Raw genomic sequence first — 27,043 nt, 5'->3', positions numbered from 1 at the left:
TGGTGAGTGCCTGTTCTTGTGTCTTGGATTGTGGAGTTTAAAGGGAGCCATTGGTGATGCAGTATAAACCGGAAGAAGTCAAAGGTGGAACATTCTTGAAGGAGTAGGGATGAAATAGTCTAATTAACAGCATTTCCCCCCATGAAATGTAAATAAATGTTTTCTCTATTCAAAGAGCAGAAGTTGGGACTAGAAAAATGACCGAGTTTAGAAGCGAAAGAATACATAAGACAGTGGGTTTATCTGGGAGGGAGTCTCCTCCTCCTCTGAGATAAAATGCTGGAGGCAATAGAGGAAGAGATTTGTAAGGGTGAGACTGGGAGGAGAAGAGGGAAAGGGGATGTAATTGGGATGTACAAATGGAAAAAATGAATTATTGAAAAAAGTGGGTTTGTTAAAGACACACTGAGATTTCACTCGACTCTTGCAACAATAAATGTAAAATGAGTACAGACACCTGCAGCATGTTCCTCAGCAGGCTAAATCAGCAAACACTGTGACAGAAAGAGGGTAGACAGGAACAGGAATGAATCTGGATTTTGGGAGGAAAACCCACAGCAGAAGATAGAACAAAGAAAGTTGAAGGTGTTTCTTTGGGGGTAAGTTGTAGCTTTTTGGAATTTAGGTCGGGAAAAAAGAAGGAAAACCTAATTTGATTGACACATCTTGAGAATAAGTGATGGTATTACATGAGGGTATCAGTGAAGATAAGAGATTGGAGTCATGAAACGGTCATCATTTTGGTATCTGAATTTTGGCATTGTTTGTGTAAATGGTGTGACAATGGGAAGTGATGTCTAAAGAATATCAAGGAGATGAGGGGGGTTCATAGGATACTGGAAAAAAGAGAAAGATCCATGTAGAGACCATGTCAAGTCTTGTTTAAAGTATATAGCTTGAAAAAAGCATTCAGCAAAATGACAGGAAGTATGATAAATTGATTGGAATTCCAAGAAGCATAATGGGAAGGCTTAGCCGTGGACAAAAGACTGGACTGGATGTGTAAGATAGGAGACAACTATCCATTGGAATGGGGATGAGTGTTGTTAAAGCTTTCACTGGAAATCTACACTCTTTCCAATGTCCAAAGTAAATAAGGATGCGGAGAAAATAATGTTTATCATCGTCCAATGGACAATCAGTTCTAGTGTAATGACCTCAAATATTTATCTTGGTAATAAAGACTGTTCCCAGAAAAGTCTGTGTTGCTGTACCAATGCTGGTTGATTGCAGTCTTCATCTCTTAATAGTCCTTGTCATTACTTTGGCAATAGCAGTAAAGGGCAGGGCAGTACCTAGTTGACACAAGAGAAAGAGTTGAGTGTGCCAGGACTCTGTCACCAACCATGCTGGGAATCTGGAACAATCCTGGAGTTTAAGTTTCATCTCAGAGGGAAATAAGACCTTTTGTAGCTTGAATTCTTGTTATTGTAATAATAAGTGTGTAAGATGTATTTGTGGCATTCTAAAATAATTTATCTATTAATTAATGTGCATACAACTGTGTAGAGTTATGTTATCTTGAGTCCAGGTACCCTTGGGAGGCGGAAAAGGATTTGGGTCTACTGAAGCTGGGGTTTCAGGCAGTTATATGCTATTAAACATGGGTGCTGGTGAATGAACCCAGTATGCTGCAAAGCAGCAGGTGATCTTAAACCCGTACTTCCTTTCCAGCTCTGTCTGTAGCATTTGGGGGCAGATACAAACCACACATAAGGGCAGGCCCCATATAAAGCAGTGGATGGCCAACACAAGGCAAACTCAATGGTATCTTTGGAGGCTCTTTAAAAATGTTGTGTCAGGACATATTTTCTTAAACCTTACCGGTCCTTTGCATATATATTATGGCTTCTGTTTTGTATTTTTATAGGGTTCTCGAGTGTGCAAATGTATTTGTCCTCACTTCTATATGTGTTTCTCCTACTTTCTTTTTGGCTCCTTTTCTTCTGTTTGTCTGTTTTACACTCTTCATTTTGTTTGGTTTTATTGTATTACATTTTATTATTATTCCTTAGATGCCTGTTTTGCTTTATGAGAAATAGAAAGGTTATGGATTTGAATGGGAGGGAAGATGGGAAGGATCCTGATGGAGTTGGTGAATGGGAAACAATAATCAGAATATATTATATGGGAAAAGTCTATTTTTAATAAAGGAAAAATGAAATATGTGTGGCTTTATAATCAGAGGGATATGCTCAATGATAATAGACATATTCTGGGCTTCCTTTCCTGCCGGATGGATTACGCTTGCATTTGTGATTGTGAAGCAATATAAGAATATACGTTTTTGTTTTTTTCTATCTCTGTGTGTGTCATTGCTCTTATTTTAAAGATACACTCTCCCCTTTTCTCCTCCTCTCATTTGAGTGATGGCATAGCTAATCCCAGCAATCAATTTCACGCCATTGGGCATGTTGACCCAAACCTCTGTCTTTAGTAGCCCAAGATTCTGTTAAATTATCATCACATTAGAAAACAAGCACAGCAATGAGTTGCAAGGTGGAAAGGGAAAACTGCTGACCCTTCATATCCTCCCATTCTCTCATTGTCCCAGACATGTTAGTGCTCTGCATTGGTTGTTCTAACCCAAGGGCCACAGGGACACTGTGAGGAGAAAAAGGAAAGAGAATAATTTTCTTATATTTTTTCAGAACTGATACTCATGTAGGCCAAAAGAGCAGTGAGGAATCTTAGTGTGCTAGATATTGTATGTACAAATACGCGCGCGCGCACACACACACACACACACACACACACACACACACACACACACACGGAAGCACACACATGTAGCCATCTCAGTATGAGACAGGCTTCCAGCATAGACTCAAATGCCTTTCCACATTACTGCTATCAAGCTCACCTGTAATGCCTTTTATACAAGGGATGGAAGCAAAGTGAGGAGACATCACATTCGTTCAGTGTTTGCACATTTATAACCCAATCACTGTGCTTCTACTCCCAATAAAAGGAAAGAAGTACACACATACGTGGGTGCTGGAAACCTCCAATATTATAAAAGATGAAAAGCATCCTGGATTCCCACATTGGAAATGGAGATGAACCAGCAGCTGGCTACATTATCATATCAAAGAGCTTACTGTCTGAATGATTATTCTCGGGCAGAGTAGGTTGAGGCCATCCACATCACAGTTCACCAGCATCTGGTACACATTGTCTGTTCTAGCTCCGCAAAAGTGGAATCATCCATCAGCTTTGGCTGGAGCAGTTCATTGCTCTGGGTGGCATCTGTAAGGGCCATGACACGTCTTAATTTTCATAACAAACAGAAAACGCTTTATAAAAACAATATTCAATATTGGAATGACTCCATACTCCATCCATCCGACTAATTGGTTGAGACTGTCACCATCAAATAAGTCTGTAAGCAAAAACAAACAAACAAAGGAAAGCAAAATGCAAAACTAACTTCTACCGGTGACCTTATTTTTTGAGGCATGCCATCTTTCTAGCAGAAAGGCTTCTAGATATACAGTCATCCCATCGGGAGCCTCTGACTTCCACAGGGGAGTCTCCGATGAGAACTTTAAGTGAAGATGGTGTTTGTGTGAGCTAGCGCTCTATCACCATAATGAGATACTTGAGCAATGCGCAGAGAAGAAAGGCTCAGTTTGATTTATAACTGCAGAGGTTTCTGTCTGTGAGTCACCACAATTCTTCGGACCGTGATGGGAGTGGGTGACGCCTCTGTGAATTGAGGTAACTCCATTCAGCCCCATCTGTAAAAGGCTCCACCGCCTCCCAATACTGAGCACCAAGTCACTCACGCAAGAGTTTCACCCACATAAAGCGAGGATGGAGAATTGGTCGGAGAAGACTGTTGGTTCCTTCTCCCTTCCTATATTTAGGAAGGAGATGTGTAATTGGTACAAGAGTGTGATGTATGGTGATATGTACATGCTGCATCCTCAACTGCAACTCAATGTAGTGCAGAAATTACCCACGGCATATATGATACCTATGAGGAATGTATAGCTAAAGGTAGATACAGAAATAATGGTGAGTTAAATATTATCCTCTATACACACACACACACACACACACACACACACACACACACACACACACACACACCAAATATATCTATGTTCTACACATGGAAACTTGGGAATATGACTGCATTTGAAGAATGTCTTACTAGATGAATTACTTTAATGGTATGGAAGTGAGCTCATCATGCATTATTCTAGTGGACCCTGAATCTAACAGCTGGGGTCCTTAAAAATATATAGAGAGGAGAACACACAAACACACACACACACACACACACACTCCTCTCTCTCTGTCTCTCTCTGTCCTCTCTCTCTCTCTCTCTCTCTCTCTCTCTCTCTCTCTCTCTCTCTCTCACACACACACACACACACACACACACACACACGATTGTGCAGAAAACAAGAAATTCAAGCAGTTTGAGTAAGCCTGCAAGTCTCCCAGACCCTTAGGAAGAGGTGCAGGTCTGTGAATAGCTGAATCTTTGGCTTTATGTCCACTGACATTAGGAGAGTAACCCTGTCTTTCCTGGAGGTACTTTGTCATAATTTGTTACAGCAGCACTATAAAACTAGTAGAATAAGTACAAATCTATCTTACTGAGAGTGCTTGTAGCATGCAGTGCATAATGACCTGTGAATAGTTAATATGGGGATAAGGCAGATGGTGGTTCAAGTAAAGCTACCTGGGAAAGCTTTTGATGAAGGCAGGTTTGGTCAAAGTTTTAAAGAACATGGATTCTGACTAGAACAAACAGGAGCAGAAAGGGATTTCAGAGGTGTGAGCAGCACTAAGAATCAATGTGAACCCAAAACAGATGGCATAACTGAGACAATGCAGTTTACTTGTATTTTTTAAAAGGAGGAGGGGGAGAGAGTTTACTTTATTGATACTTTGTCAGTAGGCTTAGATCATGAGAAAATATGCTATTTCCATTTTCTTCTATCTAAGACCAAATGTACTTAAATAAATTACTGAGGAATCACACTAGCCAGACCATAAATTTAAGGAGGTAAGACACAATATTAGAGGTGGTCTGACTGGACTTTGATGTCTTTAATGGGTGTGTAGCATTGTATTTAACATAGAAATCACTATAACTTGACTCTCTTCCTGAAATCACATTGACCAATCTAGTCAAGATAGTATAGCTGTCTCATTTTCTCTGGGTTTTCTACAATACATCACCACTAAATTGTCATTTATAAACATAAAGTTGTTGTTTTCAGACTCTAGAGACTTTTAGTAAAATCCTGCTTTTCTTTTCCTTACCATAAAGTGGTAGTTTGTTCTGTAGTCTTTGTTCTGACATGTTATACAAACAGTGGAGTGGCTGAGGACTTCCAATGTGCTTGTTTGTTTAGAGCCGACTTTCTGAAATGAGCTCACTGGCCTGAGAGCTGTGGTAGGCATATGATTCAGTTCTGAGAAATGACAGGATGCAGAGACAGAGAAGTGAGTCTCTGCACCTTACAGACTTTAAATTGTGGACACAAGATGTTGATGACCTTTATGAGGGTCGTTCTCGGAGGACATCTGTCTGGAAGATGATAATAAAGGAAGTTAAATAATTATGTTGTAAGGGCTATGGTTTTAAAGTTCTCTTAAACATGGAAGTCTGTATATGCCCAGGGCTTCTCTGAACTGGATGCTTTGGTAAGTGTATAGGTCAAGAACTATCTATCTAGGTAAATTTGTTTTAAATGTGCTGATTGGGTCGCAGCTCATTGGTTAGGAAAAGTAAATTACTGTATTTCCAGTTTATGTTTCTTCAGTCACCATTTGATGATTATCATATGGATTACAGGTAACTGGTGCTTGAATTTTGAGTACAATATTAAGATCTTAGTAGGAGTTGATTATCTGGTAGCCAAACTCAATGCTACAAACTGCAATCAGGATCTAAGGTTAACTTTTTATCGCTTCTACAAGGTTCAGTTCTGTAGGTCTCTGGATTGCATTTTCTGTTGTCATTATGGATCAGTTTTCCTCTAAGATTTTGATAACTCAGATACCAACTTCACTCCTGAGATAAGACAGTAACATGCGATGCATAACTAACTGTGCATCTAAAGAGTAAATACTACGTTTTCTCCCCCAGTGGTGCATACTTTATGGTTCGAGTGCCACCTACAGCCCAGAATTCATGTGCTTACAGTTAACATCCTAACAGGCTAACTGGAAAGTTTTTATTAAGATGAGGTTCACAAAGTTAAGGACATATTCAGATAGATCCTCAGACATGAAAAGCCAACTGTGTAGGTCCTAAGTCTGGCAAGATGAGGGGTACCATACTGCCAAGTCCTTTGTAGAAGTGTAGGTGTAGGTGTGCTCCAACTGTGTCTACTTGACGGGGGTGGGGGGGTATGGCTCATTTGGGAGCTAACTAGATGATTAAGGCCACTGTCACTCCCTTCTCCTGTGCAGTCTTTGTTATTGTTGTTTGGTGGTTTCTCTATTTCTGAGAGCAAGAGATACTCGTATAAGTGAATCACTTTATTCTGTCCCCTTCATGTAGAACTGGTACTGAAGTTTCCTCAGTTGATTTGATGGAGTAGATACAGAACAGAATACCAAAGGGCTCCATGAAAAAACGCCCATCTACTATACTACTTTTAAAGTACAATATTTAAATTTGATTAACAATTACCAAGTATAAATCTATCTTCAGCATTCCTCACACTGATCACTGTGGATTGTTTGGGATGATAAATTATGAGCCCACTTGATTTCGTACAAGCATAAACGGAACATAACAGAAATGAGATTACAGAGTGCGTTCCAGCTTCACTGTCAAATGTCATTTTAAAGCCATGATGATCTTGAACCCCATGATTAAATGATGCCAGATACCCTGAAGACTCCTCTCAGGGTCTTGGGAAAAAGCAATTAACTTAAACATTTTATTTCTTTTTTGTTTTGATGTAGAATTATTCACGGCTGCACACCAAGCCAGTCCTGTGCTGGTGACCTGAAACCACCGCGGAGTCTTCCTTATTGTAGTCCATTGTTGTACGCTCATTTACATTTGTAATGTATTCTAGGAAACCGTGGAAATTAAAAGTTTGTGGTCAAGCAATATGTTCACTTATTTGCATGATACATGGAGAGAAAGCATGATGCTTCCTAGACCAGGACTAGTATACAGAAATCCCCCCATCACTGTGATGTCGACCTCACCTTTCTAGATGGGGAGCTTTGTCAGCATCCAGATTAGACCTGCTAGAAGACCTTCAACTTCTCCTGTGGGTCCTGGGAGGATCTTTGCTTCTGTGGTGCTCTGCAGTAACTCCTTTAGAGCCCCATTACAGTGACAGAAACTGGAGCACAGACTACCACAGAACAACACCTTTTTTACATAAAGAGACATAGTGGGATAAGGAGCATTTCCTGTCATTATCACACAGAACTGGGGAACACTTGGTTAAGGATTACACTGTTGTTCATACCAGAGATACCTTCAAGTCCGGAAGCTTCATCTACAACTTAGCATCCACTTGTTTAAAAGAGAGAAGAAAGGAAAGTCCCCTGGTGGTCCTGTGCTTTCCTCATTTAATCATGGGGTCAAGGTCACAATGACTATAAGTGACACCGGACAGTTAAGTCAGCATGCACATTATAATTTAGCTTCTCTGTTATGCCTCCTTTATGTATGTATTAAATCAAGTGGGCACTTATAATTTATTCTTCAGTTTCACAATGATTAGAGCAAGATCTGTAGTGGAATGAAGTAGGTGTAGGAGCAGAGAAAGAACCCTTCTCTTGGCCACTGTAAGGCCCTGGTGTCGCATTTTCATAGATGGAGCTCATGGTCCTTTGAGTAAGGTGCAACTCCTGCAGGCTGCTGTAATAATTACAACCAGTCTGGTGGTTTGAAAGAGTCAGCCTTTATTCTGTCATAGTCCTGGAGGCCAAACATCTGAAACTCAGGTCCCAATACTGGGGACAGATAATACAAATTCAAGGAATGCATGAAAAGGAAACTGTTTTTAATTTACAATTCTACAAAAATGAACCCCAACATGGGTATAAGGCAACAATGAATGTCATCCCTTCAGAGCAGGATAGTGGTTTTTAAAATCCCTTGATGGTGAAAAATCCCTGACCTATCTTCCCAAGGCTATGACTTTCCCCCCTTCTCCAATTCCCTTTCCTGTTGGTTAAGGACACAGAGTGTTATCTGATGAATAATTTGGGCACTAAGGTATCAGCTCTCTGGGACCCTGGGCTCAGAGCTGTAGCAGACAACCTGTAGCTGCAGTTCTCTGAGTTCTGGGATATGTGGTACCAGCCTCCAGCTAGGACATAGAGAGACCTCGTGCCTCCCACTTTTCCAACCCTTTACCCTTCCTAGGTTTTGTTCTTATGTCGCTCATGTGGTTCTATATATTTGATCATTTGCTCAGCAAACATTTGAGTACCTCTCTTAAACAATATTATGATACATACTGGGTAGAGGACAGTGAATAGCATGAACTTGATCTTTGCCTTGAATACCAATTAGAGTTTAAAGCTTGTCCTAGATAAAATACAGTAACAGCACAGGTCCATCATGAACACCTAGCAACCAGCTGTGTTGAGCCCATTCTATTCCCTTAGCCTCCTACATTGTACTCACTGGGGCTTTTTTCCACATATATGTCTATACAGTTTTATAAGAAAGTTCTCTCCTGCTCAGGGCCCTCAAAGACTTTAGTTAGGCAGGTGAATCACCCACTAAGCCCATCACGTGCCCATTCAAGGGAAGTTGATTTGTCAAGGATCCAGGAAAGGGAATAATCATCATTATTCTTTAAATCTGGGATATAACACAAATGGTATCTCTATTTACTAAAAAGCAAAGTTGGGTAGCCAGGTTGCTTGTAGTTTAAAATCATTTTCTATATAATTGAAATAGTTTTATAGAAAGCTCTTAGAGAATATACAATTCTTCTGTTAATCCTTGAATTCCACTACAGTGACATCTCCTGGCTGATGTGAGAGATGGCAGGTAGACATCTGAGGGGGTTGAAATTCTAAAGATCTAAGAGCAATGAGAGAAATTTTTTTCATCAAATGCCTGCTTTCCAACCATCAACATTATATAATATTCAATTCCTATTCTGATTATCCCTAACTTCAAAGTAATGACAGTTTGAGAAGCCTAAAATAACAGTAGCTCCCTCTACTAAAGAAGAATCAACAAAGTGATGTCAAAGCAAAAATATAACAAGCATCTGGTGAGAAGACCCCTTTTGTTCCCTTGGGGAATGACAGCAGGGCCTTGTAAAGTTATAGTCAGGCTTTCTGCTCAGAGACTCTAAACCTTCTCGTTATCTTTGTATACAAGTTGGAAGACAGGCTATTAAAACTATCGGGTTTTTTTTTGTTTGGGATTCAAGGCTGACCAGTGATCACACAATTGTGTGCTGACTTTCAGCTCCTCTATTCACGTTTTACAACAAAACAGCTATTGTTTACAACCTAATAATAATATAATTGTAGACAGGCAGGAATAAAAACACAAAAGGTCTTTCCTCCACAGATAGAAAGTTGGCTTCAGTACAGGCCAGGGAGAGCAAACTGGGTGCATTTCCTGTGAGAATGTTTTTATACAATGTCATAATGCAAATTGCTCATGGAACTTTTAAAGACTTAGAACTTCTAAGATGCGCCCTGCATGCCATTCTGCTGTGCTTCCTTGATGGCCCACCTCACATCCAGCCTGGCTTTCTCCTTCCATCCCCCAGCCACATCTCTATCTCTGTCTCTGTCTTTCTCTTACTCTCTGTCTCTCTGCCTCTCTCTGCCTCTGACTCTGTCTCTATCTCTCTCTGACTCTGTCTCTGTTTCTGACTTTCTCTCTGTCTCTGTCTCTCTCCTCTCTCTCCTCTCTCTCTCTCTGTCTCTCTCTATCTCTCTCTCTCCCTCTCTCTCCCCCCATCCCTCCTTCCCCCCTCCTCCCTCTCTCTGTATGTGTGTCATGTATCTCTGGAACTGTCTAATCATCTCTGTATTCTTCCAAAGTACCCGAAGGAGGTAGAAACCACGTGGTTGTCACATGTATCCAAGGCACCTTGATAGAGTGAGATAAAACTGGAGTAGCTCCTACTGTACTAGAAACCCTTTCTTCTAAGTCCATCTTAAAGTTTTTTTGTTCTAAATATGTCAGATTGCTATCCAGATAGAAGACAGCTTAAACTTGATTCACTTTTTCACATTTAGTGTTTTAAAAGTCTACACTAGGATTCAGTTCCAGAATCATTTGCTAACAGTTGATGTGTTTTGTCACTAAAATCATCCCAACATGTCCATCATATTTATTTTCTAAGAGAAGTGTTCTGTCTTGTTTTGTTATAGAATAGAACACTCTTCTTTAGTTGAGAGACAAAATAGAATATAGAACAAACCATTTATTTTGTCTTACAAGGAAATTCAAATGTTTCTTAAAACTTTCTGCCTAGTCAGAGGTGAAAGGACACAGAGCAATCTGTTGATTTTAAGGCATCCTCATAGAATATGTCACAATGAGTACAGAACCCAGAGGAATGGGAGACAAGTCTCAGAAGCACAATAGCAGTGAAGTGAAGAAAAACTACCATATTGCTTACTGTCGAATGTTTTATAGCAATCTATCATCTATTTTCCAAGTTTGTGACCTTACAGGCATTTCTCCTAGGTAAGCTAAAGTGTGTATTTTCTCACTAAAGTAGTATGTCATTTGAAATCACGGCTTTGTATTGATCCACGCTTTTTCTGCTTGAGCGAATTGCCTGAAGAATCATTCGTTCAGTGATGAATAAATCTAGAAGCGTGACAGGACTTTAAAAATCAACCTGATCTAGGTGATTTTCTGTCAGAAGAAACAATAGAGTGCTTTCTTATAAGAAAAATCAACTGGGTACATTGCTATGAATCTCAATGACAAAAAGACATATTTTCTGATAAGTGGTCAATGTGCAAGACTAGTGGACAAATGAGTGCTTTAGCTGTAGATGATGTTCAACTATAGCCTCCCGACAACCCTGGCTTGCAGCTTGGTGCTCTAGAATCTAGAGCCCTGTTCACTCATCTGTGTTTCATCCATCACTGTGTTTACCATGTGATAATGGACCTGGGTGGATGCAGAAGAGACTACATTGTCTGCAAAGCTTAAAATGTTCACTGCCTGTTTCTTTAATGAAGAATTTGGACAACCTTTGCTTTATTTTCTCATCTATTTGTAACATTTACTAGTTCCTATACCCAAGCAGCCACAATGAAACCAGAGTCCTGAGTAGAGACCCAAATCAATTCATGAAAGAAAAGCATCAAAAACAAGAAGGCTTTTTTTTATCAAAACTGAAGTATGTGCTTTGAACAAAATAATAATTATTACTAGACTGTGTGCACTACCAAGTATATATTTCTTAAGTTAATCATTTAATGTGTGTGTGCGTGTGTCTGTGTGTGTGTGTGTGTGTGTGTGTGTGTGAGAGTACCACAGTGCACATTGTTGATGACAGAATAATGCCCTGGGGTTGTGTTCCTCTTGCTCCTTTATACAGTGTGCTGCTTGGTTTTTGTCTACTGCACTCAATCCTACACATATCTGGGACTAGGGAGTTAAGAAAATACCTCCATGAAATTGGCCTTCATGCACGTTTTTAGGGTATTATTTTTTTATTAATGATTGATGTGGGAGGGCACACCTCACTGTAGGTGGTGTACTTGGTATTGTATGGTACACATGAATGGGCTTATACCACAAGGAGCAAGCCAGAACAGCTATTTCGGTAAGGACAAAATAGTGTCCCTTCTACAACTAAAGTGGTTCACTGTAATTAGCCTGCCACCAGGTTGGCGGTTGATCACCAGGCAATGGTGCTATATCAGAGGCTCAGTGTTGGTCTCTGCTGCTGGCAGATTTGCCACTCAACATTAGCTGTAGCCAAATCCCCCTTAGTCAGTGGAAGTGTGTGTTAAGTCCATATATCTAAATCTGCCACTAGGACAAGAACTCTGAGCATGGAACTCAGGAATTCATGCTTTCATGAAAGGTACTATTACTCATTGAGCTTTCTTGCTTGCCTACAAAGTATAGTTCAAAGAAAAAATAATGCAACATACCACAGTAGTCATCTCAGATACTGTCAAGTGTATAGCTTGAAAAGTGATTTCATTTTTACTTCCAGTAGATCTTGCGATGTAAACAGAGATTGGATTGAGTATCAAAAATTAAAGTGCTAGTTTTAACATACAATACCAGCAACCAATATAGGATATCCCATATCCATATACACTATAACAAGTAAATGTGTTGCTAGCAATAGGCCAACAGGCATAATGTAATGGTATCTTTGATTAACCTGATATCTGTTCTTGCAAAATAAGCATGGCTCTTGAAGGCACTGGATGTCCCAGTAGTTTATGGTAGCCACTGATGGTGTATTAAGTCAACATTATTGGCTGTAGAATGGCTTGCAGTGGGAGCCTTCTGCTCGGGTATGTAGGGCGTCACTGTGTGGCACATCGAGCTCTGAAATTAGACCATGTTGTCCAAGTATCTCGTGAGACAGAACCTCTGTGGCTGTTGAGTGTGACAGTAGGCAAGGGTAACGGTGGTGAGAACAGCTTTATATGGCTATATGTAGTTCCATATATTTTACATACCATCAGCTTTATATCAACATTAGTTGGGTCCTTATATTTTAGATAATTGTAAAAGAGTAAATTTGAATAAAGAGCAATTAAAATATATCCCAATAATAGCCTAGAATCTAGAAGAGAAACTTGTGATGTCTGTGCCCTTGAAAATATAACTTTTATATGGCTGAAAGAAATTACATGTTCTGAAAACTTGAAATCATCTCAATCATAGGAAATACTGGCTTTTACATTTTCCCAGACCATTCAGGAGAAGGTAATTTGGGTAGGTTTTTTTCTTCACTTAATTTTCCAAATAATTGCTGTGGTTCCTCCCCATTTCTCCATTAATACGGGCCAGATGGCTGAAGAGAGGTAGCGAAGGAAAATGTGAACTTTGGGATGGAGACATAAGACAGACTGGCCAGGGAACTGAGAACATGGGTGTAATTTCATGTAATTTTTCTAACCGCAAGCTGTAACAAGCTGTCCGGGATGCTATTGTTCTCCATGTTCCTGGCAGGCCCTGCACTTTTTATTTGGAGAGACTGATGGCCAAAGAGTGCCGCACTGAACCACACACTGTCCAAAGGCTTGCCAAGCGGCTGAAGGACAGGGTTGTTCCTCTTCTCTTGGTAAAAGGATGGTGGAAAAACAAACAAACTCCCCTTAATTGCTCCCTGATTCTCTTTTAAACCTTTAGTTCCTCACTTGTATTAATCTGCCTATGTCTTTCTCAACCATATGATGTTCCTTCTATATATGGGATTTAATATTTTGTTATTAAGCATTTGCAAAAACAGAGATTGATTAATAAGTAACATTTTTTAAGTATACTATGTACAGACTCTTTTAGATTCAGCTCTGTGATGTCCAATAAGAATGGGCCCAGATTTGGAATTAGAGTCATTGAGAATCTGTGGGCTTAATTTATAAAAATAAGTTAGTTTTTCAATAAAAAACAAACAAGAATCACCCAAACCCGGAAGGTTGGCACATCACCCCTTTGCTCAGAATGTGCTTCACATCATTCTCTGAGATGCTCTATTGCACTTTCAATTATGTGTGCCTTATTGCTTTTGGAGAAGATGAAATTTTCTTCCTGCAAAGGACTATTCCAAGTATATAAAAGTTCAGTGTAAGAACATGCAGCAGACCCAATACAACTTTCTGCATTGATACAATCCCATTGGCCAGAGTTTGTGTAAGATAACCATACATTTCCCCATAAGCTGATAAGCAACTGTATTTGGGACTTATTTTTTAAAGACACTGTTGAATAAGATAGGCTAAACCCTGGGATAAATGAACAATGAATAAGACCTTCCCCTGGTCCAGCAAAGTTCTCAATGTATTTTAGGATACAACAATTTAAATACATAGAGTCTATGAAGAAATATATAATGTAATACAAGAGATAGCTAGCTGTAGATTTCTATAGTAAGGTGAGGCAGTTTGACTGAGACACATCAAGAAAAAAATGTGAGCCTACATCTTATGCCCACAAGAACTAACTACTACAAATGATATTTTAGGTTATTCCCCAACACTCATAAAAATGAAAAGAAAAGTTGTATTGTTGAAGGTCCCTCAAATGCAAATACTTGAGGAAAATGTATTCTCTTAAATCATCACAAAGCACTACACAGATAATGTCCTCATTCATCATCAGTTACCCTAACAATAAACACTTTCATGGAGTTCCATTGCTTGGTCACAAGAAACATAGGTGTTTCATCCAAACAAGGGGAAATATATGTTCCCCAATATCACTCTCAGCAAATAAGTGAGAATCCTTTTGACTCAGTTAAGAAACTGGATTGTAGGAGTTCTGCATAGCAGTCAGCGAAGATAGAATAATTGTAAATGATGATGATGATGATGGTGATGGTGATGATGGTGATGGTGATGATGATGATGATGATGATGGTGGTGGTGGTGGTGGTGGTGGTGGTGGTAAAATATAACCACTTTGGTGGATTTGTTGAAATGGAAAGGATGACAACAAAACAACAACAAAAAACAAAGAACAAAACAAAACACACAAACAAAAATCTTGGTATGAAAGTCACAAGGCTCCTTGCCCTAGCAGTGCCTGCCTCTAAATCCAAGCACACTTTGGAGAAACAAGCCTTATTAGAAAGTACTCTTTTTTTTTTTATAAAATCATTTGTGATTGAAGTTGGTATTTCTCAGAGAAATAGGTAAAATCATGTTTTGTGTATAACACATACCAACAAAATGTCACCTAATGAGAGTAGCAGGCTCCAATTCAGGCAGGAGTTCATGCTGTGCTCTTAAGATGAACCTCTCTCCTGTTAAGCTGAGGAATCTGGTTTGCTATTAAGCCCTTTGAATAGGGCTTAGACCCTTGAGAATGATCTCCTGCTATAGTTTAGTTGACTATACATGTTAACTATATTTACCCTCAGAGGAAGACCTAGAGAAGTGTTTGGTAAGTAACTGGGTTTTGCTACCTAGCCAAGTTGACCCACAAAGCTAAGCATCAATAAATGATAAGAAATTTGAAACATAAGCACTTACAGAAAAAGAACACAGTTAATAAATTATAAAAGAAAAGCTAGGGATTAGCATATTATAAAGAATTGTAAATGTGGATCATGAGTAGAGAAAGCTTAAAAGTTTTTTGTTCTTTGGAAACATCATACATGTGCACAAGGAATTTCTGATCATTTCCCTTGCACTACCCCTCCCTCCTGTTAAAGCCCTTTGCTGTCTTCTTAAGAAGGCCCCTATTATTTTGATATGCATTTTTTCTTTCACTCCCTGAGTTCAGTTATTACTGCTTGAATGAGAGTGAGTTATAAATGGGAGATAGTACTGTAGCAGTGAGTCAACTCTGAGACAAAAGACACCCTCTCCCCAGTATCCTTTAACTATCCATGGTCCCCTCAGTGAAGGATTGGGGAGCCTTATGCTACGTTCTCTCTCCAAAATGAAATAGTGGAGAGCCCATCTGGTTCAGATCTTGTGCAGAGGACGATGTTTCCTACACTCCTCTTCAACCCCTGCCTCCTATATTCTTTCTCCTCTTCCCCATCTCATTTCATAAACAAGCTGTCTCTAACCATGTCTAAAACATGCTTTACCAAAAACCCTTACATTATAGTCTTCACTTTTTGACAGATTTCATGACTGTCAGTCACTGAGAAACAGTGAAGCCCAAGAAGATATCTGTCATAGCCTCAGTGTTCCCAGCTGTATATAACCCACAGTAGACTTCAGATCTATCTGTGCACCAGAAGGTATCTAGCACTTTTATGCTTCAAGTCTGGGAATCTGCCACAAAGCCATTTGATCATTCTCTCCTGAAATACACAAGTATAACTGTGACTTCCTACTCTCAAAACTCTTCACATATAGTGCATCTGAGCTTTGATTGGTATTGCCCCATATTCTTCATAAATACCTTGTTTTCTTTCCTTTTTAAAATCTTTTTAAATCTTTTTAAAGCTCTGGTTGGTTGGCATTGTTGTTCATATGGGTTCTCGAGGCCCTTCAAGCTCTTCCAGTCCTTTCTCTGATTCCTTCAACAGGGGTCCCATTCTCAGTTCAGTGGTTTGCTGCTGGCATTCGCCTGTGTATTTGCTGTATTCTGGCTGTGTCTCTCAGGACAGATCCGGTTCCTGTCAGCCTGCACTTCTTTGCTTCATCCATCTTGTCTAATTGGGTGGCTGTATATGTATGGGCCACATGTGGGGCAGGCTCTGAATGGGTGTTCCTTCTGCCTCTGTTTTAAACTTTGCCTCCCTATTCCCTGCCAAGGGTATTCTTGTTCCCCTTTTAAAGAAGGAGTGAAGCATTCGCATTTTAGTCATCCCTCTTGAGTTTCATGTGTTCTATGCATCTAGGGCAATTCAAGCATTTGGGCTAATAGCCACTTATCAATGAGTGCATACCGTGAGTGTTTTTCTGTGATTGGGTTACCTCACTCAGGATGATATTTTCCAGTTCCATCCATTTGCCTATGAATTTCATAAAGTCATTGTTTTTGATAGCTGAGTAATATTCCATTCTGTAGATGTACCACATTTTCTGTATCCATTCCTCTGTTGAAGGGCATCTGGGTTCTTTCCAGCTTCTGGCTATTATAAATAAGGCTGCTATGAACATAGTGGAGCACGTGTCTTTGTTATATGTTGGGGCATCTTTTGGGTATATGCCCAAGAGAGGTATAGCTGGGTCCTCAGGTAGTTCAATGTCCAATTTTCTGAGGAATCTCCAGACTGATTTCCAGAATAATACTTTGTTTTCTTGAACACATATTTTCTCCATGCATCTAAGAAAAACAACAGGAAAGCAAATCTTCAGCAAATGAGTGGCTGAGGTAAACAAAGTCAATTTCAATATATCAAAATATAGGTTACCCTGCTATGAATTCTATATTGAATTTCAGAATTGATATTATATTCATGGCCAATAATTCATTCTCCTCTTGTCCCATTTCTCTCAATACTTTCTTTGAGCATCTCTCCCTTCTCCTCAATTTCTAGATCTGTCACAACCTCTGAGAGAAATGTGCTAGGCAGTCGATTCTTCAAAGTTCTCATTAGTTTGCTTAGTAATAAAATATATAGCCTAGTGTAGTGCTGCATGAGTTCCATTTTAGCCAGAACTATATAGTGAAACCCTGGAGAGAGAGAGAGAGAGAGAGAGAGAGAGAGAGAGAGAGAGAGAGAGAGAGAATATATATATTTTACATTTTGTGCATGAGCAAGTCAGATACTGCAGTAGATGCAGAGAAAGCTCACACATGTGACAGCCATTATATTTGAGGCAGAGAGCAAAATTCTCCAGAGCATGCTGGCTACCTAGACCAGCCATATTGCCAAACTCTGGCTTTGATTGAGAGTCAAATGTCACATCAAAGAATAAGATAGAGAAACATTTGACTATGATTTTTGTTATCAACCACCACCCTCCTCATGCATGTGCATACAAGAGCATGTTCACATACACATTTACACCTACATATACGCAAAAATCTTGTACACATACAAAAAGAACACAAACACACAAGGAGATTAGGAAAAGAAAACGTGTCTTTATTTTCAATGAAATTTTGATAAAATTTAAATCTCATTGATTTCTGTTTTTCAGATTACTATTGAAAAGGAGAAAATTAAAGACCAGTTTGGAGTCCAACTCTTTGTCTTTCTCTGGTTAAATAACTTAAACAATCTCACAGTTGGAGCTGGGCAGAGGACTCTATAGAAAGACTGAGAAGACACATGATGCTGACCCTGCTATCCATACTCATGAACATGCATAAACATGCACGCAGACAAATTGACATGGAAACATATCTGCATGTATGCTGTGGTGCTTATGTGCAGTTCAAAAACTAACCTAAAGGAGTCAGGTCTCTCCATGTATGTTGTATATCCTAGGAATTCGAGCCAGTTTGTCATTTTTGGGGATAAGCACCCTTACCTGCTGAGCTATATCTCCATCCTCTAAAAAGTCACTCATAATGCAGGTGTCTATGGACTATTCACTCTAAAACAAACAAAAGTGGAGGTGCTCCTACATATCTGCTTCTATTAGCCTTGATAGATATAAAACCAAACAGTAAATTAAAGTTCTAGCATATACTTAAAATCCAGTATCAACCTTCCAAAAATAAATTCCTTAAAATACTTTGCAAAACCAGGGAGTTAAGAGATTGTGGGAGGCATTTGAATGTAGATATATCCTTCACAGTAGGATACATTTGAGAACGTTGATGTTCTGATAATCATCAGATCACATGGAAAATAGGACTTTTCTAACAATCTTGTACATCTTTTCTAAACTTGTACATATGATTTCCCTGTTGTATGTGGGTTTAACACACAGAGAGGTGTATGGGCAGACTGGTCCAGTCATGAATTAATGAATGCCCCATCTGAGGAGGCTTCACTCACAGCCAGAAGTAGCTTTTACTTGGTTAAGTCAAGAAGCACCTTAGAGACAGATGGATGGCTGAACATTCATTTTCTTCTCCCTGTGGTTTACAATGTGCCTTAATCAGGTTACCTCCCTGCCCCACAGTTGACGTTCTGTCAAATATTTTCTGTCTTCTGAAGTCTCTCGTATTTCTATATAATACCATTTCCTATATTTACAGATGTTAGGCGAGGCTTACCCTCTCAAAAATTTATCTCTTATAATCTTTTCTTTTTATTTTTTAATTAATTAATTTATTTTTACACTCCAGATTTTATTCCCCTCCCAGTCCACCCCCCTCCCCCAAGGGTTCCACAACCCATACCTCCTTCCTGCCCCCCAATCCCCTGCCCCCCAATCCCCTGCCCCCCCAATCCCCTGCCCCCATCTCCACAAGAGTATCCCCACTCCATCCACCATATCAGACCTCTAAACTTCTAGGGCCTCCAATCTCTTGAGGATTAGGTGCATCTTCTCTTACTGAACCCAGACCCCAGAGTCCTCTGCTGTATATATGTTGGAGGCCTCATCTCTGCTGGCGTATACTGCCTGGTTGGTGATCCAGTGTCTAAGAGATCTCAGTAGTCTAGGTTAATTGAGACTGCTGGTTCTCCTATAGGGTTGCCCTCCTCCTTAGCTTCCTCCAGATTTTCCCTAATTCAACCAGAGGGGTCAACAGCTTCTGCTGTTCAGCCTAATTTAATAATGAATATAATTATTACAGTGCACAGCCTAATAGAAAGTAACTGTTCAATGCTTCTCTCCCATCAGTGTATCACTGCAATTTCAAGTAACTAATCATTGATTATACAAATCATTTAGCCATAACAATGATTTATATCCTAGGAGGTATAAATCATTTTAAAGAAAAATAAGCTTTAGACCTTTTTTTAGAAGAGTGGGATTATTGAAATGTGAAAATGAGATTAAGGTAAACAGTATTGAGGGAGGCGTGGTGCTGAGACAGAGGGGGAAGGTGAGGGAAAATGACTTGAAAAGAATCCCATGTTTACTCATAGGTAACAATGAATCCTAGTAAGAGCACCAGTGGAAGGGGAAGCCCTGGGTCCTGCTAAGTAAGACTGAACCCCCAGTGAACGTGATTATTGGGGGAGGGTGGTAATGGGGGGAGGATGGGGAGGGGAACACCTATATAGAAGGGGAGGGGGGAAGGGTTAGGGGGATGTTGGAACTATCGAAATGTAAATAAGAAATTCTCAAGTTAATAAAGAAAAAAAAAAGAATCCTGTGTTTAATAAATGAGAAGCATACTCTTGGAATTGGGTATGTAATGGAGTGTGCATTAAATAAATACTAAATTTTCTAAAAGGAGTAAAGTAATAAACCAATGATACTGAATAGTTATCTACAAACCTTGTATTGTGCTTAAAAGAATAAATATGGACAATAGACATATTAATATGCACACAACTATGGAAAATGTCATTTGTGTTATTTTATCTAACTTAGATTTGTTCAGTGAAAGTATCTGTATAGTAACAATATAGTTTCATTAAGTTTAGCTGTCTCCATATTTTCTCTTATCTCACTTAGAAAACTTAAATGAAAATAGGTTGTAACAGAGTTTAATATATTTTCTCTTCTTGTATTTATTCTGTATTTTCATTATTGAGCACATATTTTGTGATCTAGTAGGCTTAAGCATTCTTGAAATATACAATCAAATGTAATGGAGCTATGCCAATTATATATTTACATTTTTACCCTTTGTGTGTTTCCTAAGAAAAGAAAACACAGAAGATGGTATGAAGGCAAAAAATAAAAGATATCATCTCCCAGAACTGACATTCAGGTTACCACAGCTAAGGCCTTAAACTACAGAAGCAAGTTTTCTAACTTCTGTAGAATCAGTGTTGAAGCTCAAGGAATGGCCGTCTTCTTGCAGTGCCTTTTTCCTTGACTGGTAGATAGACATCTCTCCCCTGTGTTTGCCTGGTCTCTACTTACATCTATTGACCAATCTCTCCTTATGAAAACATGAGCTGTATCATGTTAGGGTTTAATCAACTTAATCACCACTCTAAGGACTCTCAAAACACAGCTGCATTCTGGGGTACTGGGGTTAGGACTTCAACCTGCAACAGTCTTTTATGAAAAATCTTCAATGATCAAGTAGATGGGTCTGAAAATGTCTAACAAGTTAAATTCAAAAGATCCACTTAAGGTACTGCTTACCATGCATTAATAATCTCTAATAGAAAGACCTGGGTGATAGCTTACTTGTGAGGAGCACTTGAAGCTCATATAAAGACCTAGGTTCAGGTACCCAAGATGTACATGACAGTCACAACTGTCTGTAACTCCAGCTCCAGGTATCCCGATCCCTTTTCTGGTTTCCAAGGACACCACTATTCATGAGCCATGTACGTACATACGTACGTACATACATACATACATACATACATACATACATGCATGCATGCATACATACATATATAAATTAAATAAATAAGTAAATAAATAAATAATAAAATAAATAACTGAGGTTTTAAAAATCTCTAATAGAAAATAAAACACTCATGACTTGAAAGGAGGAAGAAAGGAAACACAGAGAAGAAAGAATGGAATGAAGGAAGGGAAAGAGGGAGGAGAGAAGGAAGGGAGGAAGGGATAGCTGAAAGGGAGGGAGGGAAGGAGGGATGAAGGAAAAGAGAAGGGGAAAGGAAGGAAGGTTAGGAAGGAGGGATGGAAGGAAGGAGGGAAAAGGAAGAAAAAAGGGAGGGGAAAAAGGACGAAAGGAAAGGAGGGAGGGAGGAAGAAAGGGAAAAAGTGGGGGGGGGGGGAGGAAGGAAGGAAGGACCGAATTCATTTCTCTTGTCAATAATACATAGACTGAAAGGTTGCTGTCTGCCTCTGCCTAGACCTACGCAGTACCGGCGCCCACCCTGTGCATCCTAGTTCTGATATGCAACCGTTTCCAGCTCCAGCTCCAGCTTCAACATGCACTCTTAACTTCACAGGAGACTTTCCTTTGTATATGTCATAGCATCGTTGTTTCCCTTTATATTCCACCAACCTGTTGGCACCAATTTTTCCATCAACCTTACCACTTTGGGAGGTGCTGCTGTACTCCTATTATGACAGTTGATCATTTTTTTTTTGAAGCTTAGTATTTCATTGAAAGAGTCAAGAGAAGGGGGAATGCAATGAGACGCTGTTCGGATGCAGAGAAACATGAATGAACAACCTTTCAGTAGGATTCCGGTGCAGAATTGTTATCCAGCCTCCATGGAAACAGAATTCTTTACTGGACTCATTACAGAGGCAAACTTGCTAAGCCTTTTAGGACATTAGCGCTTTCATGATGATGTTAGCCTCATTTTCTGCACTACTGCATATTTATAGTGGGTTTTTAGCAGGATGAGGCCTTGAGAATTAATCCTCATTTAATGAGACATATTGAGAGGTGATGAGACTCATCTACCATTGATGAGAAACTTTGATTTAATAAATTATTTTGGACCATTGGACATTTACCTCAATCTACATACTTGACCACTTAGGACAGGGTAGTTCTGTGAGAAATTGAAATAAAATATAGGATTTATGAGTAATAATTTTCAGCACCTATAAAATGTTCTGTATTTGCTTTAAGGGGTTTAAAATTTCACACTTTCTTGCTTTCATCAAACCTCGGTAGGCTGCACTAAATCAAATGGCTAGATATTGAATTTTGGCTGAAGGGTGTTTTTAGTAAGGTGACAGCCAATGGCTGCGTTTGAGAAAACGTAATTTATTTTAGATTAAAGGGTAATATATGTTTCATTTTGAACTGTCTGGAGAATGGCATGAATGCATATTTATGTGTGAAAATTACTGTTGGACTCTCACTAGTGAGATGCAAATTTTCTGCATCTATGCCAAGGCTTTGATATAAGGCATGATTAAAATAAGTTTGTATACAAAACAGTGTTTGGACCTTCAAATGTGTTATTGTAGTAGAAACTGTGACCAACTCATTATATTTTAATCTCTTTGTTAGAAAGCATTCAAATTTGAATTGGTGGGAATGAATGACTAACATAGTTTTCTTTGTAGGTTGTGTAATACTATATTATGTTCTGACCTTGGATGTAGGGGACATGCCCGCCCCTGATAAAGACCTTGAGTTTTCAAATCCAGCGAACACACAGCTAATTAGACAGCTACATCTTTGTGTGGCAAGCATTAAAGTAGGATGAGCTAACAATAAACTATGGCATATGATACTAATTAGTGATGATGGGCTGTGGTCCTTTCTTAGATATAGTACCCTCATCTATAAAACAAACCATTTTTCAGTTCTCAATTGTTTTTTCATTGGCATACACCTGAGTATATTTTTTAAAAAATGTATTGGATTGCTTATAATATTGATGCACACTTTATGTGCTACCTTAATCTTAATCAAGTTGATTTAATTTTTCTATAGTGTTGTGATACATATTTTAATGTAAAGATACTAAAGTTGACAATCCCTACAAAAGCTCATATTGTGACAATCATACTGAGAAGTTTATGAGAAAATAATGCAGCTCTTAACTAATCAAGTCTTTGTAAAAAAAATCTAAAAATCCAAACAAGCATATCCTAGTGTCTTCAAAAGGTGTAACTGCTTCTTTGCCCATGAAATGTATATGTTCAAAAGGGCACCTAAGGTTTTTGGTTCTAATATGAAAAGCACTACAGTTACTTTTAGGCAGGTTTAGGCAGGTAAATTTTAGGCAGGTTGCTGGAATAGAAATTCACTATACTTCATTTAAAAATTCGCCCTTGTGACAAGTATGATAGGAGGAAGTACTCGAACCTTTCCTGATAGTAGGTAGATGAGCCCCAAGTAGTAGAAGGATAAGTATTAAAAGGCCAGTAATACTTTAGGGATCTTTCCTAATGCATGTGTTGAGATTTTTTCAAACTCTGTGTCTGAATTGGTCATGTACAACAAGTGCAAACATTTTTCTAGCTGACAAATAAATATCAGGGCAAAAAAGTAAAAGCTAATGAGAGTTAAAATTACAAGATTAGAAAATGTAAATTTACATTTTAGATCTAAAATACTCTCCAAAGAATTATGTGCTAAAGGCCTGGCCAAAGCATAGAACACAATGGGGAGAGCAGAGGCACTGGGAGCCTGGCCTTGATTGTCACCCATAGACCTTAGCCATTCTTTTTTTTTCCTACTCATGGTATAGACATCCTAGCCTTCACCACATTGTGTCACCTCAGGTCAGGCCAAAGGAAAGAGTCCAAGTGAATATGAAGAGAAGTCCCTGAAGCTGTAAGACAGACCATCTTGTCACAAATTTTTTTCATGTTTTAGGTCTTGGATGTATGTAGTTAACATTTTCAAGACAGGATAGTAGCCCAATTAACCCAATAAATAAATGCTAAAGGAAGTATGTGTTTGTGTCTCCCAATTGCCACCAGTCCTTCGGATCCCTGTGTCCTATAGGACAGAGTCTGCTGGCACTCTGTGAAGGCAGTGGGCGGGGAGGCTAGATATGAGCATTTGAAGAGAGCTGGGCCCCTGCAGCTTTGCTCTCTACCACTCTTCATGTTTGTTCAATGCAAGATGTTCTCCATCTCGCTCTAAATGGCTGACATCATACTAATCCAGGAAACAATGAAGAATTCTGGGTGCACATTATGGATATGTAGGCAGTAGGGACAAGCATAGCCTTTTGACTCCTGATTTTCAACTCTGTAAAAAAGTAAGAATCCTTTTTAACTCCTTTTCACAGCTAAATATTGAGGTAAGCAGTAAGTTATCTCACAAGTGTGAAGGCCATTTCTTCATTTATGGGCAAAAGTGATTCAAATTTGCTGGGACAACATTAGCTAAATTAATCATTTCTTATGGTGGGCTCTGGGCTCAAGTGAGAAATGCTGCCTCAATATAAAAGGTAGAGAGGAGAAAAAAATGCCCCCAAGGTCAACCTTAGGCCTCCATATGCATGCATACCACACAGACATATATATAGAAGGAAAAAAACCCCAATGGTATGGATTTTTAAAGTAAATTTATTAAAACCTGAACATTTTAATGATACAGTAAAGTAATAATTTGTAAAATATGTTACTTTCTCTTTAGCTAACCTAGCTAAGTGATCACTTAAAAGTGTTCATCAAGCAAGCATATTAGGTCTTGGTAGGTGGCTCAGTGAGTGGCAGTGCCTGCCACCATTCCTGATGACGAGGCTTCAATCCTGGAGAATTCCATGTTGGAGGGAGAGAACTGGCTCCCAAAATGCATCCCCTGGCTACCAACTACATGCTATAGGAGACACACACATACGAGTAAATATAAAAAGTATAAAATTTTAGGTAAGCATATTAGTAATAATTGTTTCATAATAAAATGTAATAGGACTTAGGTCCTATTTGGAATAAATTTGAATGTTACCATTTCTTATAGTTATGTGTGCTTGTACCATTTAAAAGTTTCTGGGACATTAATATAGAAATGAAAAATCCAAAGAATAGATAAATAGGCAATTTATGAATTCATCTGAAATTACTTACAAGATTACAAGGGACTGGACAGGTAACAATGGTCTCCAAAGCATGAAACTCTCCTTTGAGCATAGCCACAGTCCATGGTCCAGTCTAGGAAACTGTTTATCATTAATTCCTATATACAACCCTGAAAGATAACCTCAGGGAATCTGATCAGGGAGGAGACTAACAACTAGATTTTTGGGCTCAGGGGCAAATGACCACATTTTCAGCAGTGTAGGTCATGGGGCTTGGTCACAGTTACTCATGTCTGCCTGGAGGTATAAAAGCAGCCAGGAACTAGCTAGGGCTGGAAAGGGCCTGCAAGCCTCAGTGTGCTCCCTGGGGCGTCTGTGATAGGAGACTAATTTTGATTTCTAATTATACTGCTGCAAATAGAAGGCTGAGGCTCCAGAGGGTCCTGTATCTGTATGAAAACTGCACAAATGCAATCGCTCATCTGGACTCTCAGCAAAGGCCAAACATCTGGATGCTTGGAAATCTAAGCTAACAAGTGAAAAACACCTATTACGTTATCATTATGATTACTGCTAAACATTCGTGTTCTCCATTCCAAGAGTGATCTCAACATGTTTAAAAGGCTGGAAACAAAAGCAAAATAGTATGTTTTCCCCCTTCTCTCTTTCAATCCAGTATTGTAAAACAAATCTGATAGAGGGAACAGCCTTTCTGCTACACTTTGTGTTTCTTAATATCACACAGCCTCTTAAAATCACCACACAGGCCAGTAAAAGGGGGATGAACCTAGGGCTCAAACGGGAAAAGTCAGCTTTCTTTCTTTATCAAGGCCCCACATAAGAAGACTTAAGAAAATACTAGTGTTTTCACCCATCACCCTGCTGATAACCTAATCTAATAACTGTGGTTGGGTAAGTGAGCAGTTGTCCTATTGGAATATCATCTCCCAATGAGAGGGGCTCCTCATCTTCAACTTCCCCATCCGATGAATAGAGCCTGACACATGGTAGGTCCTCAATAAATGCTTTCATGATTGAATAGCATTATTGTGAATAAATTTCCAAGGGAAGAAATCATTTACAACTTCATTAATGAGGTTAATAATTTTACTGACATCACCGACTAGAAACAGCTTTCCCTAAAATACTTTGCTGATTATTGGCATTCATCTTTCTGTTGTGAAGATTTCTTCTTAACTTCCTAATTATGTGTGAATTACAACTCATGTAATTCCTAAGAAACACTAATCCCAAATTGGTTTAACATGACAGCTCTTAAGGAAGTGTGGTGGCAGGCTGGGGAGTTGGCATAGTCTCTAAAGTGCTTGCCTTGTAAGCCGGAGGATGTGAGTTGGATCCTTAGGGGCCATACGAAGAAAAGTGTAAGGAGTGATGGGATGTTCTTAAAATCCCATGCTGAGGAAGCAGAAAGAAGTGGGTCTCTGGGGTTCACTGGCCTGCCAGCCTATCCTACTCACTGACCTCATGCTGTGACTTTTAAAATGTTTACAGCAGCTGATAATGACAACATTGTCCTCTGACCTCCAAATGCATGCACATACATGCGTTGCACATCCCCTCCTACACACACACACACACACACACACACACACACACACACACACACACACACACTCATTCACACATGCATAGAAAGCATGATGCAGGCTAGAGAGAATCCATTGAAGTCAGGCCTTTTGAAGTATATCCTACCCTATCATTCCTTGCTGTTGTACATGTAATTTACTTGACCCACTGTGACAGCATTTTACTTAACTATCATACAGCAGCAGAAGCTGGAGAAATGGATTATTGTTTAAGAGAATATGCTGTTCTTCCAGAGGACCTGGGCTCAATTCCCAGCACCCACATGATGGTCCCCAACTATTTGTAACTCCAGTCTCACTGGATCTGACACTGTGTCTTAGTCAGGCTTTCACTGCTGTGAACACACTCCATGAACAAGGCAACTCTTATAAGGACACTATTTAATCAGGGCTGACTTA

The 27,043-nt window shown here is 39.2% G+C and overlaps 1 protein-coding gene and 1 long non-coding RNA gene across 3 annotated transcripts in view; one reads left to right on the top strand and one right to left on the bottom strand.

Moving 5' to 3' along the window:
* LOC120100752 (uncharacterized) overlaps positions 1 to 3,238 on the bottom strand; it is a 34,331-nt gene extending 31,093 nt beyond the window's left edge. The window contains exon 1 of the long non-coding RNA XR_005500757.2: positions 3,102 to 3,238. This is a non-coding gene — a long non-coding RNA (uncharacterized LOC120100752). The remainder of the gene's footprint in view (positions 1 to 3,101) is intronic.
* Positions 1 to 27,043, top strand: part of Fbxl7 (F-box and leucine-rich repeat protein 7) — a 369,462-nt gene that overhangs the window by 255,471 nt on the left and 86,948 nt on the right. The gene's annotated exons all lie outside the window — the stretch shown is intronic.

This window comes from Rattus norvegicus, chromosome 2 (assembly GCF_036323735.1).
Source record: "Rattus norvegicus strain BN/NHsdMcwi chromosome 2, GRCr8, whole genome shotgun sequence".
NCBI classification, from domain to species: domain Eukaryota; kingdom Metazoa; phylum Chordata; class Mammalia; order Rodentia; family Muridae; genus Rattus; species Rattus norvegicus.
Note: the sequence above shows the minus strand (reverse complement) of the source record. Positions and strands in the feature narration are given on the sequence as shown.